Raw genomic sequence first — 25688 nt, forward strand, 5'->3', positions numbered from 1 at the left:
TGTCTCTCCCAGTAATATAGGCTGGATGTGGACTGTGTGTCTCTCCCAGTAATATAGACTGGATGTGAGATCTGTGTGTCTCTCCCAGTAATATAGGCTGGAAGTGAGGTCTGCGTGTCTCTCCCAGGAATATAAGCTGGATGTGAGGTCTGCGTGTCTCTCCCTGGAATATAAGCTTTATGTGAGGTCTGCCTGTCTCTCCCTGTAATATAGGCTGGATGTGAGCTTTGTGTGTCTCTACCAGTATTATAGGCTGGATGTGAGGTATGTGTGTTTCTCCCAGTAACATAGGCTGGATGTGATATTTGTGTGTTTCTCCCAGTAATATAGGCTGGATGTGAGGTCGGTGTGTTCCTCCCAGTGATGTAGCTTGGATGTGAGGTCTGCCTGTCTCTCCAAGTAATATTGGCTGAATGTAAGGTTTGTGTGTCTCTCCCAGGAATATAGGCTGTATGTGAGGTCTATGTGTCTCTCCCTGTAATATAGACTGAATGCAAGGTTTGTGTATATCTCCCAGGAATATAGGCTGGATGTGAGGTCTGCGTGTTTCTCCCTGTAATATAGGCTGAATGTGAGCTCTGTTTCTCTCCCAATAATATAGGCTTGATGTGAGGTATGCGAGTTTCTCCCAGAAATATAGGCTGTATCTGAGGTCTGTGTATTTCTCCATGTAATATATGCTGGATGTGAGGTTTGTGTCTCTCTCCCAGTAATATAGGCTGGATGTGAAGTCTGTGCATCTCTCCCAGTAATATAGGCTGGATGTGAGATATGTGAATTTCTCCCAGTAATATAGGCTGGATGTGAGGTCTGTGTCTCTCCCTGTAATATAGGCTGAATGTGAGGTATGTGAGTTTCTTCCAGAAATATAGGCTTTATGTGAGGTCTGTGTGTCTCTCCCTGTAATATAGGCTGGATGTGAGATCTGTATGTCTCTCCCAGTAATATAGGCTGGATATGAGGATTGTGTGTCTCTCTCTGTAATATAGGCTGGATGTGGACTGTGTGTCTCTCCCAGTAACATAGGCTGGATGTGAGATCTGTGAATTTCTCCCAGTAATATAGGCTGGATGTGAGGTCTGTGTGTTCCTCCCAGTGATATAGCCTGGATGTGAGGTCTCCATGTCTCTCCCAGTAATATAAGCTGAATGTAAGGTTTGTGTGTCTCTCCCAGGAATATAGGCTGGATGTGAGGTATGTGTGTCTCTCCCTGTAATAAAGGCTGAATGTAAGGTATGTGTGTCTCTCCCAGGAATATAAGCTGGATGTGAGGTCTGCGTGTCTCTCCTAGTAATATAGGCTGAATGTGAGCTCTGTGTCTCTCCCAATAATATAGGCTTGATGTGAGGTATGTGAGTTTATCCCAGAAATATAGGCTTGATGTGAGGTATGTGAGTTTATCCCAGAAATATAGGCTGTACCTGAGGTCTGTGTTGTCTCTCCCTGTAATAAAGGCTGGATGTGAGATCTTTGTGTCTCTCCCAGTAATCTAGGCTGGATGTGAGGTTTGTGTGTCTCTCCCAGTAATATAGGCTGGATGTGGACTGTGTGTCTCTCCCAGTGATATAGGCTGGATGTGAGATCTGTGTGTCTCTCCCAGTAATATAGTCTGGATGTGAAGTCTGTGTGTCTCTCCCAGTATCATAGGCTGGATGAGAGATATGTGAATTTCTCCCAGAAATATAAGTTTTATGTGAGGTCTGTGTCTCTCCCTGTAATATAGGCTGAATGTGATGTAAGTGAGTTTCTTTCAGAAATATAGGCTGTATGTGAAGTCTGTTTGTCTCTCCCTGTAATATAGGCTGGATGTGAAGATTGTGTGTCTCTCTCTGTTATATAGGCTGGATGTGGACTGTGTGTCTCTCCCGGTAACATAGGCTGGATGTGAGATCTGTGAATTTCTCCCAGTAATATAGGCTGGATGTGAGGTCTATGTGTTCCTCCCAGTGATATAGCCTGGATGTGAGGTCTGCGTGTCTCTCCCTGTAATATAGGCTGAATGTGAGCTCTGTGTCTCTCCCAATAATATAGGCTTGATGTGAGGTATGTGAGTTTCTCCCAGAAATATAGGCTGTATGTGAGGTCTGTGTATCTTTCCCTGTAATATTGGATGGATGTGAGATCTGTGTGTCTCTCCCAGTAATATAGGCTGGATGTGAGGTCTGTGTGTCTCTCCCTGTAATATAGGCTGAATGTGAGCTCTCTGTGTCTCTCCCAGTAATATAGGCTGGATGTGAGGTATGTGAGTTTCTCCCAGAAATATAGGCTGTACGTGAGGTCTGTGTTATCTCTCCCTGTAATAAAGGCTGGATGTGAGACCTGTGTGTCTCTCCCAGTAATATAGGCTGGATGTGGACTTTGTGTCTTTCCCAGTAATATTGGCTGGATGTGAGATCTATGTGTCTCTCCCAGTAACATAGGCTGGATGTGAGGTCTGTGTGTTTCTCCCAGTGATATAGGCTGGATGTGAGGTCTGCATATCTCTCCCAGTAATATAGGCTGGATGTAAGGTTTTTGTGTCTCTCCCAGGAATATAAGCTGGATGTGAGGTCTCCTTGTCTCTCCCTGTAATATAAGCTGGATGTGAGCTTTGTGTGTATCTCCCAGTAATATATGTTGGATCTGAGATCTGTGTATCTCTCCCAGTAATATCGGCTGGATGTGAAGTCTGTGTGTCTCTCCCAGTAATATAGGCTGGATGTGAGGTATGTGAATTTCTCCCAGAAATATAAGATGGATGTGAGGTCTGTGTATCTCTCCCTGTAATTTAGGCTGAATGTGAGCTCTGTGTATCTCTCCCAGTAATATAAGTTGGATGTGAGGTATGTAAGTTACTCCCAGAAATATAGGCTGTATGTGAGGTCTGTGAGTCTCTCCCTGTAATATAGGCTGGATGTGAGATCTGTGTGTCTCTCTCAGTAATATAGGCTGGATGTCAGATCTGTGTGTCTCTCTCAGTAATATAGGCTGGATGTGAGGTCTGTGTGTCTCTCCCAGTTATATAGGCTGGATGTGAGATATGTGTGTCTCTCCCTGTATTATAAGCTTGATGTGAGGTCTGTGTGTCTCCCAGTAGTATAGGCTGGATGTGAGATCTGTGTGTCTCTCTCAGTAATATAGGCTGGATTTGAGGTCTGTGTGTCTCTCCCTGTAATATAGGCTGGATGTGAAGTCTGTGTGTCTCCCCAGTAACATAGGCTAGATGTGACATTTTTGTCTCTCTCCCAGTAATATATGCTGGATCTGAGTTCTAGACATCTTTCCAGTAATATAGACTGGATGTGAGGTCTGTGTGTCTCTCCCAGTAATATAAGTTGGATGTGAGCTCTGTGTATCTCTCCCAGTAATATAGGCTGGATGTGAGGTATGTGTGCTTCTCCCAGAAATATAGGCTGGATGTGAGATCTGTGTGTCTCTCCCTGTAATACAGGCTGAATGGAGCTCAGTGCATGTCCAGGATGCTGCTGACTTCACTAGTTCTCATGTATAAGCACAGCTTCATTCCTGACATCTTTGTACTTCCATAAAACTCATTCACTCCCTAGGCTTCATAGAAAATCATAATTTCTTCTAAATACTGTAATATGGTACTGCAGTACATAGGTCAAATGATCAAATGAGTTCCCGAGTGGGGTAAAAATTAAGATAAAAATATGTAAAATAATATATAAAAGCTTGAATCATCCCATTTTTCCAAGTTCAAAAATTACATAATGAAATGTGCCCTCTAGATGGTAAAATTGGCCCCTAAAAATATATAAGTGCCCTTTGTTAGCACCCTAGATAGTTATAGTGCCCTCTTTTTACAATATCCCCTATGATGGTTATAATACCTAAAGTGCCCCTATAATGTAGTAATGCCCGTTAAGTGTCCATTTAATATTTAATATTGATTGACAAGAAAATGTAATTCTGCCCCCAGAGTTCACCCACAATAACTTGTGCAAAAGTTTTAGGTAGGTGTGAAAAGAACAATTTCAAGCAAAGAAGTGTTAATAGTTTATTTGTGTCAATTAAAAAATGAAAAGTGAATGAAGAAAAGAGAAATCTAAATCTAATCAATATTTAGTGACCGACCTCTGCCTTCAAAACAGCATCATTTCCTTTAGGTACACTTGCACATAGTCGGGGATTTTCTATAATTGTAGTCAGGTGTATGAGTAACCAATTATACCAGACAGGTGATAAAGATCATCATTGCTATATGTATAATTATAGTCATTAACTGAAACAGAAATGTCTGTGTAGGAGGCTTAAAGCTGGGTGAGGAACAGTGAAACTCTGCTACAAAGGTTTTAGTTGTGGAAGATTGTTTTATCTCACAGGTCATACACCATGCAGCAACAATAATACACAAGGTAATTATACTGCACCAGCAAGCTGTCTCCCCGGCAAAGACTTGAAAGCCGACTGTGGTTCAAGATGTGCTGTTCAAGCTCTCATGAAGAAGCACCAAGGAATGGGCAACATTGAGGATTGTAGATGCAGTGGTCAGCCAAGGAAATTAAGCACAGCAGATGAAGGACACATCATACTTCCCTTCGAAATTGGAAGATGTCCAGCAGTGCCATCAGCTCAGAACCGGCAGCAACTAGTGGGACCCAAGCTACATCCATCTACTATTCGGAGAAGTCTGGCCAGAAGTGGTCTTCATGGAAGAATTGCGGTCAAGACTAAACCTTCCAGATGGAAACAAGGCCAAGTGACTAGTGATGAGTGAGCACTATAATGCTCGGGTACTCGTTGCTCGGGTTGAGCAAATTGGAATTCTCGGGTGCTCAACCCGAGCAACGAGCCTGATGTAAGTCTATGGGAAACTCGAGCATTTTTCAGGCGGCTCCCCCTGGTGGTCTGCAGAGGACCTAAAAATTGCCCAAATCGATGGGAACAGTGCTCAAACAATATGGGAACAGCATGGGGAAGACCTCTGGAAGCATTTCTGACTCCCAGGTCACTGCTGTCAACAACGTTGTCAGAGTATTACGCCACTTTTACGGACTCACAATAAAACATACAAAAACGAAACCAAAATGGACTTTCCTGGGAAATATGTTAAGGAACATCCTTTCCAGGGTAATGACTTGTATATAAGGCAAAATAAATAACCCAAACTAAAAATACTCTTCCACACCTTGGGCTATGTTCACACGTAGCGTTTTTGATACGTTTTTGCACTTTTGCATTGCTCTCAACAAAGACAAATGCATTCACTGGGAAATGTCATTTTAACATTTTACAACCTTATCTGGCCATGTGGTGTGTGACACATCATCAGACACATTCATACAGTGCTGAAAAGACATGGGAACAGCATGGGGAAGACCTCTGGAAGCATTTCTGACTCCCAGGTCATTGCCTAAAAGTGTGCCCATCATAAGTGATCCTTGGCGCATGCGAAGATGCCTCCCGCCATGCACCTGTCATTACAGACTTGCAACAATCACCGTCCACGTCCTTGTCCCAGTGCAGTGTTCAGTTGTCCCTACCCCATTCCTTGGAATGCAAGCGCAAGTATGCAGCCAGCCACCCACCCACAGGCTGCAATATTATACTGCCAAATTTTTGACAGCTGCTTGCACTTGAAATATGGCCTTTTAGGCTCGTGGAGGCGGAAGCTTTTCACAACCTCATGCCGGCGGCGGCCGGGTGTCCATACTCAGTCCCCAGCCGCTACTGTTTCTCCCAGTGTCGTCTCCGCCTTCCACAAGCACGGGTCCCACAACATTACCCATGCCCTCCCCAGTGCACTTACTGGGAAGGACCGACTAACCACAAACACGTGGACAGGTGAATGTGCCCAGGGATGGTACAGAGCCAGTCCACAGCTTTTTTTGCTGAGAGTTGTATTTAGCTTGGTGAAAGAACTGGCATAGAGCGAAACCGTATGTACCCTGCGTGTTATTTCTCCCAGGAAGTCCTCTAATGCAGCTTGCTGCAGAAGCAATGGCAGCCCGTCCAACATCAACTCGCACTTGTCAGTGGTGCTAGGACACACAAACATCTTTCTTTGCGCATTTAATTTCATGAATACAGAGCTGGACAATGGCCTGATCTGCAATGCGGTTTAAGAAATAACATGCATAAGCATGTCCGATCCACATTAAAAAGGCAGCCATAGAGTGTTCGGGAACCTTCTCCCACACTTTTCTTAGCCAGGGCTGCTTCTCGGCAGGGTTGGACGGGCCCACCAGAGAACCGGAGACTCCTCTGGTGGGCCCTGGCTTCTCCTTCAGGAGAGTTCATAGTGCCGAGGTGAGGCCATGATGATGATCGAGGCCACCATCTGCTTAGTTTTCTGTTACTTGGAATGCAAGTGCAAGTATGCAGCCAGCCACCCACCCACAGGCCTCAACACTAAACTGCCAGATTTCGGGGCAGCTGCTTGCACTTGAAATATGGCCTTTGAGGCTCGTGGAGGCGGAAGCTTTTCACAACCTCATGCCGGCGGCGGCCGGGTGTCCATACTCGTTCCCCTGCCACCACTATTTCTCCCGGTATCGCCTCCGCCTTCCACAAGCACGGGTCCCACAACATTACCCATGCCCTCCCCAGTGCACTTACTGGGAAGGACCGCCTAACCACAAACAAGTGGACAGGTGAATGTGGCCAGTCCACAGCTATTTTTGCTGAGAGTTGTATTTAGCTCGGTGAAAGGACTGGCATAGAGGGAAACCGTATCTACCCTGGGTGTCATTTCTCCCAAGAAGTCCTCTAATCCAGCTTGTTGCAGAAGCAATGGCAGCCCGTCCAACATCAACTCGCACTTGTCGGTGGTTCTTTGCCACACACACATCTTTCTTTGCGCATTTAATTTCATGACTGCAGAGTTGGGCAATGGCCTGATCTCCAATGCGGTTTGGGAAATAACATGCATAAGCACGTCTGATCCGCATTAAAAAAGCAGCCATAGAGTGTCCAGGAACCTTCCCCCACACTTTTCTTAGCCAGGATTGCTTCTCGGCAGGGTTGGACGGTCCCACCAGAGAATCCTCTGGTGTGCCTTGGCTTCTACCTCAGGAGAGTTCATTAAAGCGCTAACTTTGCAGCTGCTATCATGAAAAACATTGTGCCCACCAGAGGATTTGATTCTGAGGGCTCTTGAGCGGGGGAGAAAGGTGAGCCCTCAGAATCAAATCCTCTGGTGGGCACAATATTTTTCAATCTGAAACAGCTTCTCAGAGGAAGTTGTATTTCACCACAGCCATATTCTTTAGCTCTGTGAAAGGACTGGCATAGAGGGAAACCGTATCTACCCCGGCTGTCATTTCTCCGTCACCAGGTTCCGCCCATTGTCACACACGACCATGCCTGGCTGTATGTTCAGCAGTGAGAGCCACAGATCAGGCTGCTGTGTTACAGCTTTCAACAACTCTGCAGTGCTGGGCGGTTTGTCAATTAAGCATTAAGCATGTTATCTTCAGCACAGCCTGTTGCCGCTTGGCCAAGGCAGTGCTGCAGTGCTGTCAGCTTTTGACTGATGTGGTCATTTCGGAGATGGAGGAGGAGGTGCAGGAGCTGAACAATGTGATTACATTGAGGTTAAATTGGTGACGCTGTTTTTTATACTAAAAAAAGATCCTATTGTTTTGTTTTTTTTACGTTATTTTTTAAGGCAAATGCATTAACCTGGAAATGTCATTTTAACATTTTACAACCTTATCTGGCAGTGTGGTGTGTGACACATTATCAGACACATCCTGTTTTATTTATGATGGAGGGACTCTGAAAGTCATGAAGCCTAATTTTATAGGGCCATCAGATGGCCCTTACTATTCTTAAAAGGCCAGCAGTTGGCTCTCGCTATTGTTAGAGAGTAGTGTTGAGCCACCCCCATAGTGTTCGGGTTCGGTTCGTCGAACACCGGGATGTTCGAGGAACTGTTCGTCGAACTGTTCGTCGAACACCTTAGAACACCGTCGAACACCGTTAAAACCAATGGCAGGCAAACAAAAACACATAGAAACACATAGAAAACACCTGCAAAGGTGTCCAAAAGCTGACAAACTGCTCAGAAGACACTCTCTTTAAAAAAGCCGGCCGGCAAATTCAGCAGCGGCATACACCGGTACCCGACAATTTAGACAAGAAGGAATAGAGCATCACACATAGATTAGATAGATAGAAACATGTCAGTCACACATATAAGAAGCACAGTGACAGTGTTGGTTACTGCACTTGTCATTTAGTGTAAAGGATTTAGTAAAAAAAATATTAGTGTTTTCATGCACCGTCTCTTTAAAAAAGCCGGCCGGCAATTCAGCAGCGGTACCCGACAATTTAGAACAGAAAGAATAGAGCTTCACACATAGATTAGATAGATAGAAACATGTCAGTCACATATATATGAAGTACAGTGACAGTGTTGGTTACTGCACTTGTCATTTAGTGTAAAGGATTTAGTAAAAAAAATATTAGTGTTTTCATGCACCGTCTCTTTAAAAAAGCCGGCCGGCAATTCATCATCGATACCCGACAATTTATAACAGACAGAATAGAACATCACACATAGATTAGATAGATAGAAACATGTCAGTCACATATATATGAAGTACAGTGATAGTGTTGATTACTGTACTTGTCATTTAGTGTTAAAATAAAGGATTTATTAAAATAAAAAAAATTGGCGTGGGGTTCCCCGTAATTTTAGTCTCTAGCGGAGGTTAAGCAGACGGCTGGGGCAGAGGTTTGAAGCCTGGGAAGGGGGTAATACCCACGGAGCTTCCCAGGCTACTAATATCAGCCCCCAGCTGAATACCTAGCCTTTACTAGCTATTAAAATGGGGGACCCCTCAAAAAAAATGACATGGGGTCCCCCCTATGTTAATAGCTAGCAAAGGCTAGGCAGACATCTGGGGGCTGATATTAATAGCCCAGGAAGGGTGCCATGAATATTGGCCCCCTCCCAGGCTAGAAACACCAGCCGTCAGCCGCCCCAGAAATGGCGCATCCATAGGATGCGCCAATTCTGGCACTTAGCCTCGCTCTTCCCACTGCCGTCCTGGGAACCATGGAAAGGTAAGGATGATGTTGCTTTATTATTTTTCTTTTATTGCAGGGGATCGTTGGCTTCAGCTGGAATGGGCGTGACGGTAAGTATGGTTTAATTTAGAACAATAAAGAATTGTGTCTTTATTTCAATTAAAGGACTTTATTCTGGGTGTTTGTGTTTTTTTTTAACTTTGACTATGGGGTTAGTAATGGGGGTGTCTTATAGACGCCTCTCCATTACTTACCTGGGCTTGATGTCAGCTGGCATTATAAGCTGACATCAACCCCAGCCCTATTACCCCACTGCCACTGCTACAGGGCAGTGGGAAGAGCGAGGCTAAGTGCCAGAATTGGCGCATCCTATGGATGTACCATTTCTGGGGCGGCTGACGGCTGGTGTTTCTAGCCTGGGAGGGGGCCAATATTCATGGCACCCTTCCTGGGCTATTAATATCAGCCCCCAGCTGTCTGCCTAGCCTTTGCTAGCTATTAAAATAGGGGGGACCCCACGTCAATTTTTTGGGGGGTCCCCCATTTTAATAGCTAGTAAAGGCTAGGCATTCAGCTGGGGGCTGATATTAGTAGCCTGGGAAGCTCCATGGGTATTACCCCCTTCCCAGGCTTCAAACATCTGCCCCAGCCGTCTGCTTAACCTCCGCTAGAGCCTAAAATTAAGGGGAACCCCACGCTAATTTTTTTTTAAATAAATCCTTTATTTTAACACTAAATGACAAGTACAGTAATCAACACTGTCACTGTACTTCATATATATGTGACTGACATGTTTCTATCTATCTAATCTATGTGTGATGCTCTATTCCTTCCATTCTAAATTGTCGGGTACCGCTGCTGAATTGCCGCCGGCTTTTTTAAAGAGACGGTGCATGAAAACACTAATATTTTTTTTTATAAATCCTTTACACTAAATGACAAGTACAGTAATCAACACTGTCACTGTACTTCTTATATATGTGACTGACATGTTTCTATCTATCTAATCTATGTTTGAAGCTCTATTCTTTCGGTTCTAAATTGTCGGGTACCGGTGTATGCCGCTGCTGAATTGCCGGCTTTTCATGTTTCACTGTGAGCACAGTTCCCATCGATTTGGGCAATCACTCTAATGCCACAACCACCATGGCTGTGGCATTACAGTGAGTGGCAGACAATCCCTGCATGATTGGTGCTCTAAATAGCGCCAGACATGCAGGACACGCTTTTGGTGCACGAACAGTTATCGAACATAACCTCGAACAGCCGAATTTTTTGCAAATCGTTCGGGTTTGTCGAACAACTCGAACACCGCCCAAAACAGCTCGAATTTGAGATTGGCGAACAGTTCTAGTCGAACACCGCTCATCTCTATTAGAGAGCCATCAGCCGGCTATGCTTTGTTGTTCCCATTATTAACAAGTGGGTCTCCCATACTGTTATTGCATATCCAGTTACTGCAAGGGCTGCCAAAAATTTGGATGCAACCCAATACCCCTTTGAAGAGACATAGAGGAGGGTCTCAGTAAAAAAAATGTTCCCATTATAAAGGAGCGGGTCTCCTATAGTGGTAATTCCCATACTGTGACTGCAAGGGCTGCCAAAATTTGGGAAAAACCCCACTAAGAATTTAAAGACACATAGAACAGGGCCACAGTAACGACAAATTCCCATAAGAAAGGAGAGAGTCTGCTATACAGTTATAGAGTATGCAGTGAGTCCAACGGCTGAACAATTTTAGGAAAAGCCCCACTAAGAATTTAAAGACACGTAGAGCAGGGCCACAGTAACGACAAATTCCCATTAGAAAGGAGAGGGTCTGCTATACAGTTATAGGGTATGCAGTGAGTCCAAAGGCTGACCAATTTTAGGAAAAACCCCACTAAGAATTTAAAGACACATAGAGCAGGGCCACAGTAACAAGTACGACATGCTCCCATTAGAAAGGAGAGGGTCTGCTATACAGTTATAGGGTATGCAGTGAGTCCAATGGCTGACCAATTTTAGGAAAAACCCCACTAAGAAATTAAAGACACACAGAGCAGGGCTACAGTAACAAGTACGACATGTTCCCATTAGAAAGGAGAGGGTCTGCTATACAGTTATAGGGTATGCAGTGTGTCCAACGGCTGAACAATTTTAGGGAAAACCTCACTAAGAATTTAAAGACACATAGAGCAGGGCCACAGTAACAACAAATTCCCATTAGAAAGGAGAGGGTCTGCTATACAGTTATAGGGTATGCAGTGAGCCCAACAGCTGACCAATTTTAGGAAAAACCCCACTAAGAATTTAAAGACACACAGAGCAGGGCCACAGTAACAAGTACGACATGTTCCCATTAGAAAGGAGAGGGTCTGCTATACAGTTATAGGGTATGCAGTGAGTCCAACGGCTGACCAATTTTAGGAAAAACCCCACTAAGAATTTAAAGACACACAGAGCAGGGCCACAGTAAAAAGTACGACATGTTCCCATTAGAAAGGAGAGGGTCTCCTATACAGTTATAGGGTATGCAGTGAATCCAACGGCTGACCAATTTTAGGAAAAACTCCACTAAGAATTTAAAGACACACAGAGTAGGGCCACAGTAAAAAGTACGACATGTTCCCATTAGAAAGGAGAGGGTCTGCTATACAGTTATAGGGTATGCAGTGAGTCCAACGGCTGACCAATTTTAGGAAAAACCCCACTAAGAATTTAAAGACACACAGAGCAGGGCCACAGTAACGACAAATTCCCATAAGAAAGGAGAGAGTCTGATATACAGTTATAGGGTATGCAGTGAGCCCAATGGCTGACCAATTTTAAGAGAAGCCCCACTAAGAATTTAAAGACACATAGAGCAGGGTCACAGTAATGAAAAATTCCCATAAGAAAGGAGGGAGTCTCCCATAGTGTTGGCCTATGCAGTGAATGCAAGGGCTGCCAAAAATTTGGAGGCACTTCAATGCCCCTTGGAAGAGATACAGAGGAGGGCCTCATAAAAAAATGTTCCCATTATAAAGGAGCCCTCCTCCTATACTTGTAATGCCCATGCACAAGTGTATGGGCTGACAAACATTTACCCCTGGGGGGTATACATGAACATACTGTATAAAATTTTTTTTTTACGGGCATCATAAACACCCTTTAAAAAAATTAAGTTGGTGTTGCATCACGGACCACGGTCACCCTTGTGATATGGTGGTGGAGGATGAGGAGAAGGAGGAGGACAAGAGCAAATAGCCAAAATCAGGAAGCGTATGCCCATGTGTGGGTGTGAAAAGGTGCATGGGAATACACCTCCCAAGAAAAGATACTGGATTTGAATTTATGTTACGCTGCTATCATTCGGTGGTGTTGAGAAGTCTGGCCCAATCCAGCCCTTGTTCATTTTTATAAGAGTCAGCCTGTCAGCATTTTCAGTTGCCAGGCGGATGCGCTTATCAGTTATAATTCCACCAGCGGCACTAAAAACCCGCTCTGATAAAACGCTGGCGGCAGGGCAGGCCAGGACCTCCAAGGCATAGAGAGCCAGTTCATTCCACGTATCCAGCTTGGATACCCAATAATTATAAGGCACAGAGAAATCACGGAGGACGTTGGTACAGTCGGCAAGGTACTCCCTCAGCATCTTCCAAAACTTTGCTCTCCTTGTGAGAGTACCCCACGCCTCATGGCCTGTGCGATGGGAGGGTCTGAGAAAACTCTCCCAGAACTTTGACAGTGTTCCCCTGCCTCTGCTGGATTGAAGTTGTGTCTCTCTCGCCTGTACTCCTTGGTTGTCCAAGGAAGTTTGCCCTCTGCTGTCAGCGTTTTCAGATGGAAATTTTTTTAATAGTTCTGCAACAAGGGCCTTCTGGTACAGCCCCATTTTTGTAGACCTGTCCGCCTCAGGAATAAGAGATATAAAGTTCTCCTTGTAGCGTGGGTCTAGAAGTGTCACCAACCAGTAATGACTGTCACCCAAAATTTTGAGTACGCGAGGGTCATGGGAAAGGCAGCATAACATAAACTCAGCTATGTGTGCCAGACTACTAACAGGCAAGACTTCCGTGTCCTCACCAAGAGGATGACTGACCATGCTCTCCTCCTCCTCCTGCTCCTACTCTCTTTCCTCTGGCCATCCATGCTGAACAGACGGTATGTTAGTTGTGCAGGTAGTACCGTCTATAGCGCAGTAAACTAGCTCCTGTTCTTCCTCCTTCTTCTCTTCCTTATTGTCGCCCAATCCACGTTGGGATGAGATGAGGCTGGGCTGTGTGTAATCACCCTGTATGGTTCCTTGCTCCATCTCATTGTGCGCCGCCTGCAATGCATCCTCTTTGATTGTGAGCAGAGAGCGTTTCAGAATACAGAGAAGCGGGATGGTGACGCTAATTATGGCGTCATCGCCGCTCACCATCTTGGTGGAGTCCTCAAAGTTTTGGAGGATGGTACATATGTCTGACATCCATGTCCACACGTGAGGTCTTATGTGTGGAGTCTGAACTGAATACTGACGGCCTTGTTGATGCTTGTACTCAACAACTGCCCTCTTCTGCTCACAAATCCTTCCCAACATCTGCAATGTAGAGTTCCAATGCGTGGGGACATCACACACCAGTCGGTGTGCCGGAAGCTGCAAACGCTGCTGAAACACGGCAAGGGCGTTGGAAGCTGTAGGTGACTTTCTAAAATGGACACACAGGCGGCGTACTTTAACAAGCAGATCAGGATGCTCTGGGTAGGATTTGAGAAACCACTGAACCACGAGGTCAAGCACATGGGCCAGGCATGGTACTTGTGTGAGCTCGCCTCACCTCAGAGCCGCCACCATGTTCTGGCCATTGTCACACACGACCATGCCTGGCTGTAGGTTCAGCGGTGTGAGCCACAGATCTGCCTGCTCTTTCAGAGCTGTCCACAACTCTTCAGCATTGTGTGGTTTGTCACCTAAGCATATTAGCTTCAGCACAGCCTGTTGCCGCTTGGCTGAAGCAGTGCTGCAGTGCTTCCAGCTTGTGACTGATGTGGTCATTTTGGAGATGGAGGCTGAAGAGGAGGAGGAGGCTGAGGAGGATGAGGTGCAGGAGCTGTAGACCATGGGGGCAACCCTGATTGACCTAGGGCCCGCAATCCTTGGCGTCGGGAGGACGTGTTCCGTCCCAAGGTCCGACTGGGTCCCGGCTTCCACTATGTTAACCCAGTGTGCCGTCAGCGAGATGTACCGTCCCTGCCCACAAGCACTTGTCCATGTGTGACGCCTCTACTCAGAAAGCCCGTGTTTTACCCTGGGTGTTGGGGGACTCGGTGTCGGGCCCTGTGTGGAAGAGATGGGGTGCAGCCGTGGCCCGGGCCCGACCCATGCTCAGGGCCGTCACATTAGAAAGAGATGGTGTGGGCTATTCCGGGTTGAGTGGCTGATTAACGACTACGCCACCTGTGGTGTCTGGTGAAGGGCCACCAGTGCCGCTACAGTCCGCTGAGGCCTGGTGTCGTGGCGGCTAAAGTTCTCACTGCTCCCCACAGGCGGAGCAAGGCCTCAGGGCAGGCAAGACAGGATGAAGGGGGGTAGTGTTAGCGCGGGGAGCACGGGCACCGTGTCGCGTGGTATGGCGCGTAATGAACAGTCCGGAGGCCATAGGGGTGAACTTCCAAGGCTTTACTCACTCAGAGATATTAGCGGGAAGGCGACTCCCTGCTCCTCGCGGAGTCCTGCGGCCACCAGGGACGGGGGTCCGACTACCTCCGAGGAAGTCCAGTGTTCGGTAGCGACCCTACCCCAGAGTGTTCCTGCACTACAGACTTCACCCTTTCCCATCTGTGCGTGTGTGGATAGGCCGGGTCTCCCTCTGAGCTCCTCTCAGGTGTAGGGCTTGGGTGGCAATTCCTCTCCATCCTCAGGGCCTAACCGGGCTTTCCCGTCCTGGACGTAGAGTACGAGGTCGGGTGTCGGGGGCCGGTACCCCTCTTGCAGCCGGAATCCCTCTGAATAGATCAGGTAGGCAATGACAGGTGGCGTACTCCGCTCCGTCTGCATCCTCCCCGGGACCCATTTGCTAGGGAGCCACACTCTAAAGCTCCCGGGCCTTCTTGATCCTGGTCCTCGGCCGGGTTGAGACATTCCTTGTCTGCAACCTACCTCTCGTCCCATAGATCGGGGTACGAGGGCTGTGTCCTATGCCGGTGCAGGCCCACACAGGATCTGCGCTCTCGGAGGGAAGTCACATCACACACAGTATTTTGACAGCACACAGCAACCAGGGCCGACTAGCCAGGTTGTGCCAGGATACACCAAAGACCAGAGAAGAACTCTGAACAAGAAGGACCGAAGGACCAAGACAAGCACTAGCCAAAAGGACCAAGATCAAAGATGGCATTCTATTAAATAAGAAATTAGAAGTGTCACTAACTAACTGTTCCTCCACCCACACCCACTAACTGGTTCCTACCACTTTGTGTTCCCAAGTCTCCCTGTAACCAGGGGAGCAGCACCTAGTGCATACTAGCTCCCTCTGGTGGAAATGTGGTGTTGGATGCAAAAGGCTAGGTCACTACCATCACACCGGCCTTACCTCAGAGGAGGAACACCACACTCCATTGGAGAAGTGCAGCATTCCTTTGGCGGTCGAACCCTCAGGGGCGCCACACATGTGTCCGTGGTTAGGTGGACTTTCCCGGTAACTGTGTTGTTGAGGGCACAGCTAATACACGTGCTTATGTAATGCGGGGACAGCACACCGGGAGAAATAGTGGCGGCTGGGGAGCGAGTACCGAGGGACGGCCGCCGCCATCAGGTTGCGGAATGCTTCTGACTCGCCCCCCTGGGCCGTGGGGTACTCGGTAGCCGGGCCGGTCGTTGGGGCTGGGGATGTCACAATGGCAGTGACCCGCTCCATGATCCAGGGCAGTCAATGAAAAGGGGAATGATTTAATAAAAGGGAATTAAAGTTCTTATGTACAGTTTGTGACGCCACCTGTGGTATGCGGCTAAAGGGAGCCGCCGCTGCGGAGCAGGTCCTCTGGAGCTGGTGTGAATGCAGCAGAGTTGGTTCAGCTCTCCACAGGCAGAGCTTAGCTCTAGGGCAGTGTAGATGTTGCTGTTATGGTGTAGTGCAGATGATGGCGCAGATAATGATCACAGAGATAGTAAGGTGCAGTCCTCAGGGTTTACTCACGGTTTTCTTAGACTTCCAGTTACCAGTACTAGAGTAACTTCCCACGGCGTTCTGTGCTCACTCAGGGAGGGGTTCACCAAAGTCCCAGATCTCTCCGGAGTACGTAACGGGACCCCCTTCTGTGTATTCCCTGTATACCCCCCCTTTATAATGCCCATGCAGGATGTCACCCCCCCATATTATGCCCCATGCCTCCATACATTAAAAAAAAAAATCAAATACTCACCTCACTCCTCCTCACCTGCTGCAGCTGCTCGGGTCCGGACTCCAGCGTTGCTGGTATCTTCCCGCTCTGCACTGCCTGTGATGGCTCAGGGGAGGGCGCGGTGTAAAGACGTCACCGCACCCTCTGACCTGAGACGTCACATGGAGCGCAGAGTTGGAAGACAGCGGATCTGCGGAGGCACGGGGAGAGGTAAGTATCCGGCTGCCGGGGCCCTGAGCAAGCGGGGGAGAAGGGAGGGTACTGACACCACTCTCCTCCACCCATAGCCCGGCAGGGTGCGCGACCGACTTGCCCGGCCGCGCCGGGTGCTGACGCCGGCCCTGTCTGCTATATACCCTGCCTGCCTGCATATGTACCCTGCCTGCCTATATAAATTGCCTGCCTGATACCTCTGCAGATGGATTAGTCCTCAGAAGGACTGTTTGTTAAGATGGATATGTGTAATGTACGGTTTTTCTCCCTTCACTACCTAATACACAAGCAAATCTCTCCCTAGCTCAGCAGCAGCTCTCCCTACACTGTCTGATTCAGGAGTGACTCTGACGAGCATGGTGGCGCCAGGTCTGATATAGACCTGATGACGCTGTGTGGCCAGCCAATCACTGTAATGCCACAACCAACATGGCTGCGGCATTACAGTGAGTGGCAGGCGATCCCTACATGTTGATTGGCTCTCTAAAGAGCGCCAAACATGCAGGGAGGAGACCCGAGCTCCCGCCGAGCAACCCCGGAAATACTCGGCAAGCGCCGAGCATCTCGAGCAGTGAGATGCTCGGGCGAGCACCGAGCAGTAGCGAGCATGCTCTCTCATCACTACAAGTGACTCAACTGTTCGTGAAAACATAGGAAATGGGGTGCAGAAGATTGCAGCAGTTTCTTTGGACTGATGAGACAAAATGTGAGATATTTGGCTGTAGCACAAGGGCTGAAGAGCGGTACAATATTACAATATTGAGGATCTGCAGGAGCAGTGAAGCATGGTGGAGGCTCCTGCATGTTTGTGGGGATTTGGCCAGGATTAATGGTGAGAAATACCGGCAGATACTTATCCATCATGTAATACCATCAGGGAGGCATCTGATTGGCTCCAAATTTATTCTACAGCTGGACAACGACCCCAAACATGCAGTCAATGTTATTAATATTCAAGAACGATCTTCTGTGTAAAGAAGAACAAGGAATCCTTGAAGTGATGATCCGGCCATACTGAGTCCTGATCTCACATCATCCGGTCTGTCTGAGATCATATGAAGAGAAGGACAAGAGACATCCACAGAAGTTCTGTGGTTAGTTCTTCAATGTGTTTGGAACAACATCCTGCTGAGTTCTTTCAAAAGCTATGTACCTAGAAGAGAAAGGACAGTCACCAAATATTGATGTGATTTATCTTTCTCTTTTGCTTAAATAACAATTACTTAATGGAGCTGGAATAATCTAATAAAGCAGGCACTACGGGGAAAAGGAAGATCAAGGGATGGGGATTTATAATAGCTACAGCTCCCGCCTCCATCACTCCAGTAACGTGAGGCTGGGATGACACAAGTGCAGACAATTCTGGAGAGTCACCTCACATTCCCCTTATCTAAAATCATAGAGCTCTGCTGCCACCTGGTGGCCATCAGTAGGAACTGCACATCCAGATGAATCATTCTCTCCTCTGGTGTTTACAATTGATGTCATGACCTGTAGTGCTCATGATGACAATGGGATTTGCAGTACAATGCAGGGTAGGTCTATGGAGAGAATACTTGTGGCACGATAAGAGATGACTGGGCACCGTGCCAGCTAACTAATCAGTAGATTTGTCATTTTGCTTCTTACGCATGAACGTGGCTCTGTGATGAATTAACCCAACGAGACGTTGAGGGTGACTATGAAGCGTTCTTTGTGTGGTGCAGGCTAGAATAATGGAGGTGACTTAGAAGAGACTCGCAGAGTAATGTGAGCAATTATCCTATGGGAAGCAAATAAAATCTATTATGTAGCCTTGCGGAACAGAACGCTGAACGTACATAGGACACAGTCTGCGGAGAACACGGTGAACTTCTCATTACACCAACTTTGTGCTGCCATATGACATCCAATTCATAACACTTAAAGGGGTTTTCCATTTTCAGCAAAGTAGACCATAAACACTTTGCAGCTGAGTGATTGGCTGCAGCGGTGATGAGCGCTGTTGACGTGGCTTCACCTCTGCAGCCAAATCACATTGACCAGAGCAGCGACAGAGAACTGGTGCTGGAGCTGGGGATACCATCTGGTTTTCAGTTTACATACCTGCAAATGTTTGGTGTCCACTTTGATGAAAGTGGAAAAGCCCTTTAAAGAATATAAATAAGTGTGACATGAAAAAAATATTTTTACTGGTTACCTAAAGTTAGAAAAAATGCATTAAGCTTCAAGCTGCAATATTGATTTCTTCATTCAGTTTCAGACCCCCGGATATGCAGATTGCAGCTTAATCCAAGTTTCACATTTTTTCTAGCGTGAGAGTCTCTTCCAGTAATATAGGCTGGATGTGAGCTCTGTGTCTCTCCCAGTAATATAGGCTGGATGTGAGCTCTGTGTGTCTCTCCCAGTAATATAGGCTGGATGTGAGCTCTGTGTGTCTCCCAGTAATATAGGCTGGATGTGAGGTCTGTGTGTCTCTCCCAGTAATATAGGCTGGATGTGAGGTCTGTGTGTCTCTCCCTGTAATACAGGCTGAATGTGAGCTCAGTGCATGTCCAGGATGCTGCTGACTTCACTAGTTCTCATGTATAAGCACAGCTTCATTCCTGACATCTTTGTACTCCCATAAAACTCATTCACTCCCTAGGCTTCATAGAAAATCATAATTTCTTCTAAATACTGTAATATGGTACTGAAGTACATAGGTCAAATGATCAAAGGAGTTCCCGAGTGGGGTAAAAATTAAGATAAAAAGTAATATAGACTGGATGTGAGATCTGTGTGTCTCCCAGTAATATAGGCTGGATGTGACCTTTGTGTGTCTCTCCCAGTAATATAGGCTGGATGTGAGCTCTATGTGTCTCTCCTGTAATATAGGCTTTATGTGAGGTCTGTGTATCTCTCCCAGTAATATAGGCTGGATGTGAGATCTGTGTGTCTCTCCCAGTAATATAGGCTGGATGTGACCTGTGTTTCTCTCCCAGTAATATAGGCTGGATGTGACCTTTGTATGTCTCTCCCAGTAATATAGGCTGGATGTGAGATCTTTGTGTAACTTCCTGTAATATAGGCTGGATATGACCTGTGTTTCTCTCCCAGTAATATAGGCTGGATGTGACCTTTGTGTGTCTCTCCCAGTAATATAGGCTGGATGTGAGCTCTGTGTGTCTCTCCTGTAACATAGGCTGAATGCGAGGTCTGTGTGTCTCTCCCAGTAATATAGGCTGGATGTGAGATCTGTGTGTCTCCCAGTAATATAGGCTGGATGTGACATTTGTGTTTCTCTCCCAGTAATATAGGCTGGATGTGACCTTTGTGTGTCTCTCCCAGTAATATAGGCTGGATGTGAGCTCTGTGTGTCTCTCCTGTAACATAGGCTGAATGTGAGGTCTGTGTGTCTCTCCCAGTAATATAGGCTGGATGTGAGATCTGTGTGTCCCTTCCTGTAATATAGGCTGGATATGACCTGTGTTTCTCTCCCAGTAATATAGGCTGGATGTGACCTTTGTGTGTCTCTCCCAGTAATACAGGCTGGATGTGAGCTCTGTGTGTCTCTCCTGTAACATAGGCTGAATGTGAGGTCTGTGTGTCTCTCCCAGTAATATAGACTGGATGTGAGGTCTGTGTGTCTCTCCCAGTAATATAGGCTGGATGTGAGATCTGTGTGTCTCCCAGTAATATAGACTGGATGTGACCTTTGTGTGTCTCTCCCAGTAATATAGGCTGGATGTGAGCTCTGTGTGTCTCTCCTGTAATATAGCCTGGATGTGAGGTTTGTGTATCTCTCCCAGTAATATAGGCTGGATGTGAGATCTGTTTGTCTCTCCCAGTAATATAGGCTGGATGTGACCTGTGTTTCTCTCCCAGTAATATAGGCTGGATGTGACCTTTGTATGTCTCTCCCAGTAATATAGGCTGGATGTGAGATCTGTGTGTCCCTTCCTGTAATATAGGCTGGATATGACCTGTGTTTCTCTCCCAGTAATATAGGCTGGATGTGACCTTTGTGTGTCTCTCCCAGTAATATAGGCTGGATGTGAGCTCTGTGTGTCTCTCCTGTAACATAGGCTGAATGTGAGGTCTGTGTGTCTCTCCCAGTAATATAGGCTGGATGTGAGATCTGTGTGTCCCTTCCTGTAATATAGGCTGGATATGACCTGTGTTTCTCTCCCAGTAATATAGGCTGGATGTGACCTTTGTGTGTCTCTCCCAGTAATATAGGCTGGATGTGAGCTCTGTGTGTCTCTCATGTAACATAGGCTGAATGTGAGGTCTGTGTGTCTCTCCCAGTAATATAGGCTGGATGTGAGGTCTGTGTGTCTCTCCCAGTAATATAGGCTGGATGTGAGATCTGTGTGTCTCCCAGTAATATAGGCTGGATGTGAGCTCTGTGTGTCTCTCCTGTAATATAGGCTGGATGTGAGGTCTGTGTGTCTCTCCTGTAATATAGGCTGGATGTGAGGTCTGTGTATCTCTCCCAGTAATATAGGCTGGATGTGAGATCTGTGTGTCTCTCCCAGTAATATAGGCTGGATGTGACCTGTGTTTCTCTCCCAGTAATATAGGCTGGATGTGACCTTTGTATGTCTCTCCCAGTAATATAGGCTGGATGTGAGATCTGTGTGTCCCTTCCTGTAATATAGGCTGGATATGACTTGTGTTTGTCTCCCAGTAATATAGGCTGGATGTGACTTGTGTGTGTCTCTCCCAGTAATATAGGCTGGATGTGAGCTCTGTGTGTCTCTCCTGTAACATAGGCTGAATGTGAGGTCTGTGTGTCTCTCCCAGTAATATAGGCTGGATGTGAGGTCTGTGTGTCTCTCCCAGTAATATAGGCTGGATGTGAGATCTGTGTGTCTCCCAGTAATATAGGCTGGATGTGAGCTCTGTGTGTCTCTCCTGTAATATAGGCTGGATGTGAGGTCTGTGTGTCTCTCTTGTAATATAGGCTGGATGTGAGGTCTGTGTATCTCTCCCAGTAATATAGGCTGGATGTGAGATCTGTGTGTCTCTCCCAGTAATATAGGCTGGATGTGACCTGTGTTTCTCTCCCAGTAATATAGGCTGGATGTGACCTTTGTATGTCTCTCCCAGTAATATAGGCTGGATGTGAGATCTGTGTGTCCCTTCCTGTAATATAGGCTGGATATGACCTGTGTTTGTCTCCCAGTAATATAGGCTGGATGTGACTTGTGTGTGTCTCTCCCAGTAATATAGGCTGGATGTGAGCTCTGTGTGTCTCTCCTGTAACATAGGCTGAATGTGAGGTCTGTGTGTCTCTCCCAGTAATATAGGCTGGATGTGAGGTCTGTGTGTCTCTCCCAGTAATATAGGCTGGATGTGAGATCTGTGTGTCTCCCAGTAATATAGGCTGGATGTGACCTTTGTGTGTCTCTCCCAGTAATATATGCTGGATGTGAGCTCTGTGTGTCTCTCCTGTAACATAGGCTGGATGTGAGGTCTGTGTGTCTCTCCCAGTAATATAGGCTGGATGTGAGGTCTGTGTGTCTCTCCCAGTAATATAGGCTGGATGTGAGATCTGTGTGTCTCCCAGTAATATAGGCTGGATATGACCTGTGTTTCTCTCCCAGTAATATAGACTGGATGTGACCTTTGTGTGTCTCACCCAGTAATATAGGCTGGATGTGAGCTCTGTGTGTCTCTCCTGTAACATAGGCTGAATGTGAGGTCTGTGTGTCTCTCCCAGTAATATAGGCTGGATGTGAGGTCTGTGTGTCTCTCCCAGTAATATAGGCTGGATGTGAGATCTGTGTGTCTCCCAGTAATATAGGCTGGATGTGACCTTTGTGTTTCTCTACCAGTAATATAGGCTGGATGTGACCTTTGTGTGTCTCTCCCAGTAATATAGGCTGGATCTGAGCTCTGTGTGTCTCTCCTATAACATAGGCTGAATGTGAGGTCTGTGTGTCTCTCCCAGTTATGTAGGCTGGATGTGAGATCTGTGTGTCCCTTCCTGTAATATAGGCTGAATATGACCTGTGTTTCTCTCCCAGTAATATAGGCTGGATGTGACCTTTGTGTGTCTCTCCCAGTAATATAGGCTGGATGTGAGCTCTGTGTGTCTCTCCTGTAACATAGGCTGAATGTGAGGTCTGTGTGTCTCTCCCAGTAATATAGGCTGGATGTGAGCTGTCGGTCTCTCTGAGTAATATAGGCTGGATGTGAGATCTGTGTGTCTCCCAGTAATATAGGCTGGATCTGACCTTTGTGTGTCTCTCCTGTAATATAGGCTGGATGTGAGCTCTGTGTGTCTCTCCTGTAATATAGGCTGGATGTGAGGTCTGTGTATCTCTCCCAGTAATATAGGCTGGATGTGAGATCTGTGTGTCTCTCCCAGTAATATAGGCTGGATGTGACCTGTGTTTCTCTCACAGTAATATAGGCTGGATGTGACCTTTGTCTGTCTCTCCCAGTAATATAGGCTGGATGTGAGATCTGTGTGTCCCTTCCTGTAATATAGGCTGGATATGACATGTGTTTCTCTCTCAGTAATATAAGCTGGATGTGACCTTTGTGTGTCTCTCCCAGTAATATAGGCTGGATGTGAGCTCTGTGTGTCTCTCCTGTAACATAGGCTGAATGTGAGGTCTGTGTGTCTCTTCCAGTAATATAGACTGGATGTGAGCTTTGTGTGTCTCTCCCAGTAATATAGGCTGGATGTGAGCTCTGTGTGTCTCTCCCAGTAATATAGTCTGGATGTGAGGTCTGTGTGTCTCTCCCAGTTGTGTAGGCTGGATGTGAGTTCTGTGTGTCTCTCCCTGTAATATAGGCTGGATATGAGCTCTGCGTTTCACCCAGTAATATAGCCTGGATGTGAGCTCTGTAATTCTCCCAGCAATATAGGCTATATGTGAGCTATTTGTGTCTCTCCAAGTAATATAGGCTAGATATGAGCTCTGTGTGTCTCATTCAGTAATATAGACTGGATGTCAGCGCTGTGTGCCTCTTTCAGTAATATAGGCTGGATGTGAGCTCTGTGTGTGTCTTCACTAGCTCTCATGTATCAGCACAACTTCATTCCTGTAGTGCTTTACTCCTTATCTATAGTCTGGTTTCTCTGCCCTCCCTGACACTGTAGATGCTTTCCTCCCTCTCCACATTATGGAAAGCTGTGTATAACCTCCTTCCTTTCTGCTACTATCTCTGACACTGAGATATGGGAAGGGGAAACAGAAAGAGCCAACAGGAAGGATTTGTGTTAGTTTTGTAGACCAGCTAGCAAGGTGAAAAGCTCTGCAGATGCAAACTGGTGGCAACTTTTTAATTATGGTTTTTGAGAAAGTTGCTCAAGTTTGTATTTAGGATGGAGATGGACAGCAAGTTAATGGGAGACGTCTCTATACTAATTTTAAGACTTGCATTCACTTTATGATTGGCGGAGGTCCGGCCTCCTACTCCATCACCAATCCTGAGATTAAAGGGGCTGCATGGTTAAGTCAGTGTTGCAGCCACTACATAGTTTTCCCTGCAGAACAGCATCTTGACCACCCACGGTGCAGGGCACTGCGGCACAGCTTTATTCAGGCTGGAACTCTCTATTGCAGTGTCCAGGAAGAGAAAAGCCAGCAATCACTGAGCTCAGCATCTGTGCCAAGGTAGACTGTATGAGCTGCTGAGCTCAGTGATTGACTGCAGCAGTGATTCTTGCTGTTGGCATGAAATTACCGCTGTACCCTTTAAAGGATTTCAAGTGGGAAGACTTTAAAAAGTAATAATAGCATCTTTTTAACATGGATTTTTTTTAAGTAAGTACACAAGCTTCATCAGGACTAAGATCTCTTCAAGATGTATGCAGTTTATATTGTGAAATTTGGTGACAGATCCCCTTTAAATATTATATTTATTTCCTTTCTAGTAAAATGTTTTTGGTGTGCCAGGTTTGGAATTATTATTATTATTTTTACTAATATGGAGTGATTCCATTTTTGTGTCGCCTCTTTATTCTGTCACAATCTATACAGAAAAGCTGCAAAACATAGAAAGTATCTGCAAGATCAAAGTGAAAACTGGAAAAGTTTATTATTATTAATAATATGGAGTGATTCCATGTTTGTATCATCTCTTTATTCTGTCTCAATCTATACAGAAAACCTGCAAAGTGTAGAAAGTATCTGCATGGTCAAAATGAAAGCTGGAAATGTTTATTATTATTATTATTATTATTATTAATAATAATAATAATAATAATATGGAGTGATTCCATGTTTGTGTGATCTCTTTATTCTGTCCCAATCTATACAGCAAAACTGCAGAGAATAGAAATTATCTGCATTGTCAAAGTGATAACTGGAAAAGTTTATTATTATTATTATTATGCATAATAATAATAATAATAATAATAATATGGAGTAATTCCATGTTTGTGTCGTCTTTTTATTCCGTCCCAATCTATACAGCAAAGCTGTAGAGAATAGAAAGTATCTGCATGGTCGAAGTGAAAACTGGAAAAGTTTATTCTTATTATTGTTATTATTAATAATAATAATAATAATAATAATATGGAGTGATTCCATTTTTATGTTGTATCTTTATTCTCTCCCAATCTATACAGCAAAGCTGTAGAGAATAGAAAGTATCTGCATGGTCAAAGTGAAAGCTGGAAAAGTTTATTCTTCTTCTTGTTATTATTATTATTAATAATAATAATAATAATAATAATAATAATAATAATATGGAGTGATTCCATGTTTGTGTTGTCTCTTTATTCTGTCCCAATCTATACAGAAAAGCTGTAGAGAATAGAAAGTATCTGCATGATCAAAGTGATAATTGGAAAATATTATTAATATTATTATTATTATTAATAATAATAATAATAATAAAAATAATATGGAGTGATTCCATGTTTGTGTTGTCTCTTTATTCTGTCACAATCTATACAGAAAAGCTGCAAAGAATAGAAAGTATCTGCATGGTCAAAGTGAAAACTAGAAAAGTTTATTATTATTAATAATAATAATAATAATAATATAGAGTGATTTCATTTTTATGTTGTATCTTTAATCTGTCCCAATCTATACAGCAAAGCTGTAGAAAATAGAAAGTGTTTGCATGGTCAAAGTGAAAACTGGAAAAGTTTCCTCTTCTTCTTATTATTGTTATTATTAATAATAATAATATGGAGTGATTGCATGTTTGTGTCGTCTCTT

General features: G+C 45.5%; 1 protein-coding gene across 1 annotated transcript in view; it reads left to right on the forward strand.

Annotated features, from left to right (window-relative positions):
* The window catches only part of SHANK1 (SH3 and multiple ankyrin repeat domains 1), a 619704-nt gene that overhangs the window by 411363 nt on the left and 182653 nt on the right, over nucleotides 1–25688 (forward strand). The gene's annotated exons all lie outside the window — the stretch shown is intronic.

The sequence above is a fragment of the Phyllobates terribilis genome, unplaced genomic scaffold (genome assembly GCF_046119375.1).
Source record: "Phyllobates terribilis strain yellow unplaced genomic scaffold, ASM4611937v1 Scaffold_12__6_contigs__length_324123572, whole genome shotgun sequence".
NCBI classification, from domain to species: domain Eukaryota; kingdom Metazoa; phylum Chordata; class Amphibia; order Anura; family Dendrobatidae; genus Phyllobates; species Phyllobates terribilis.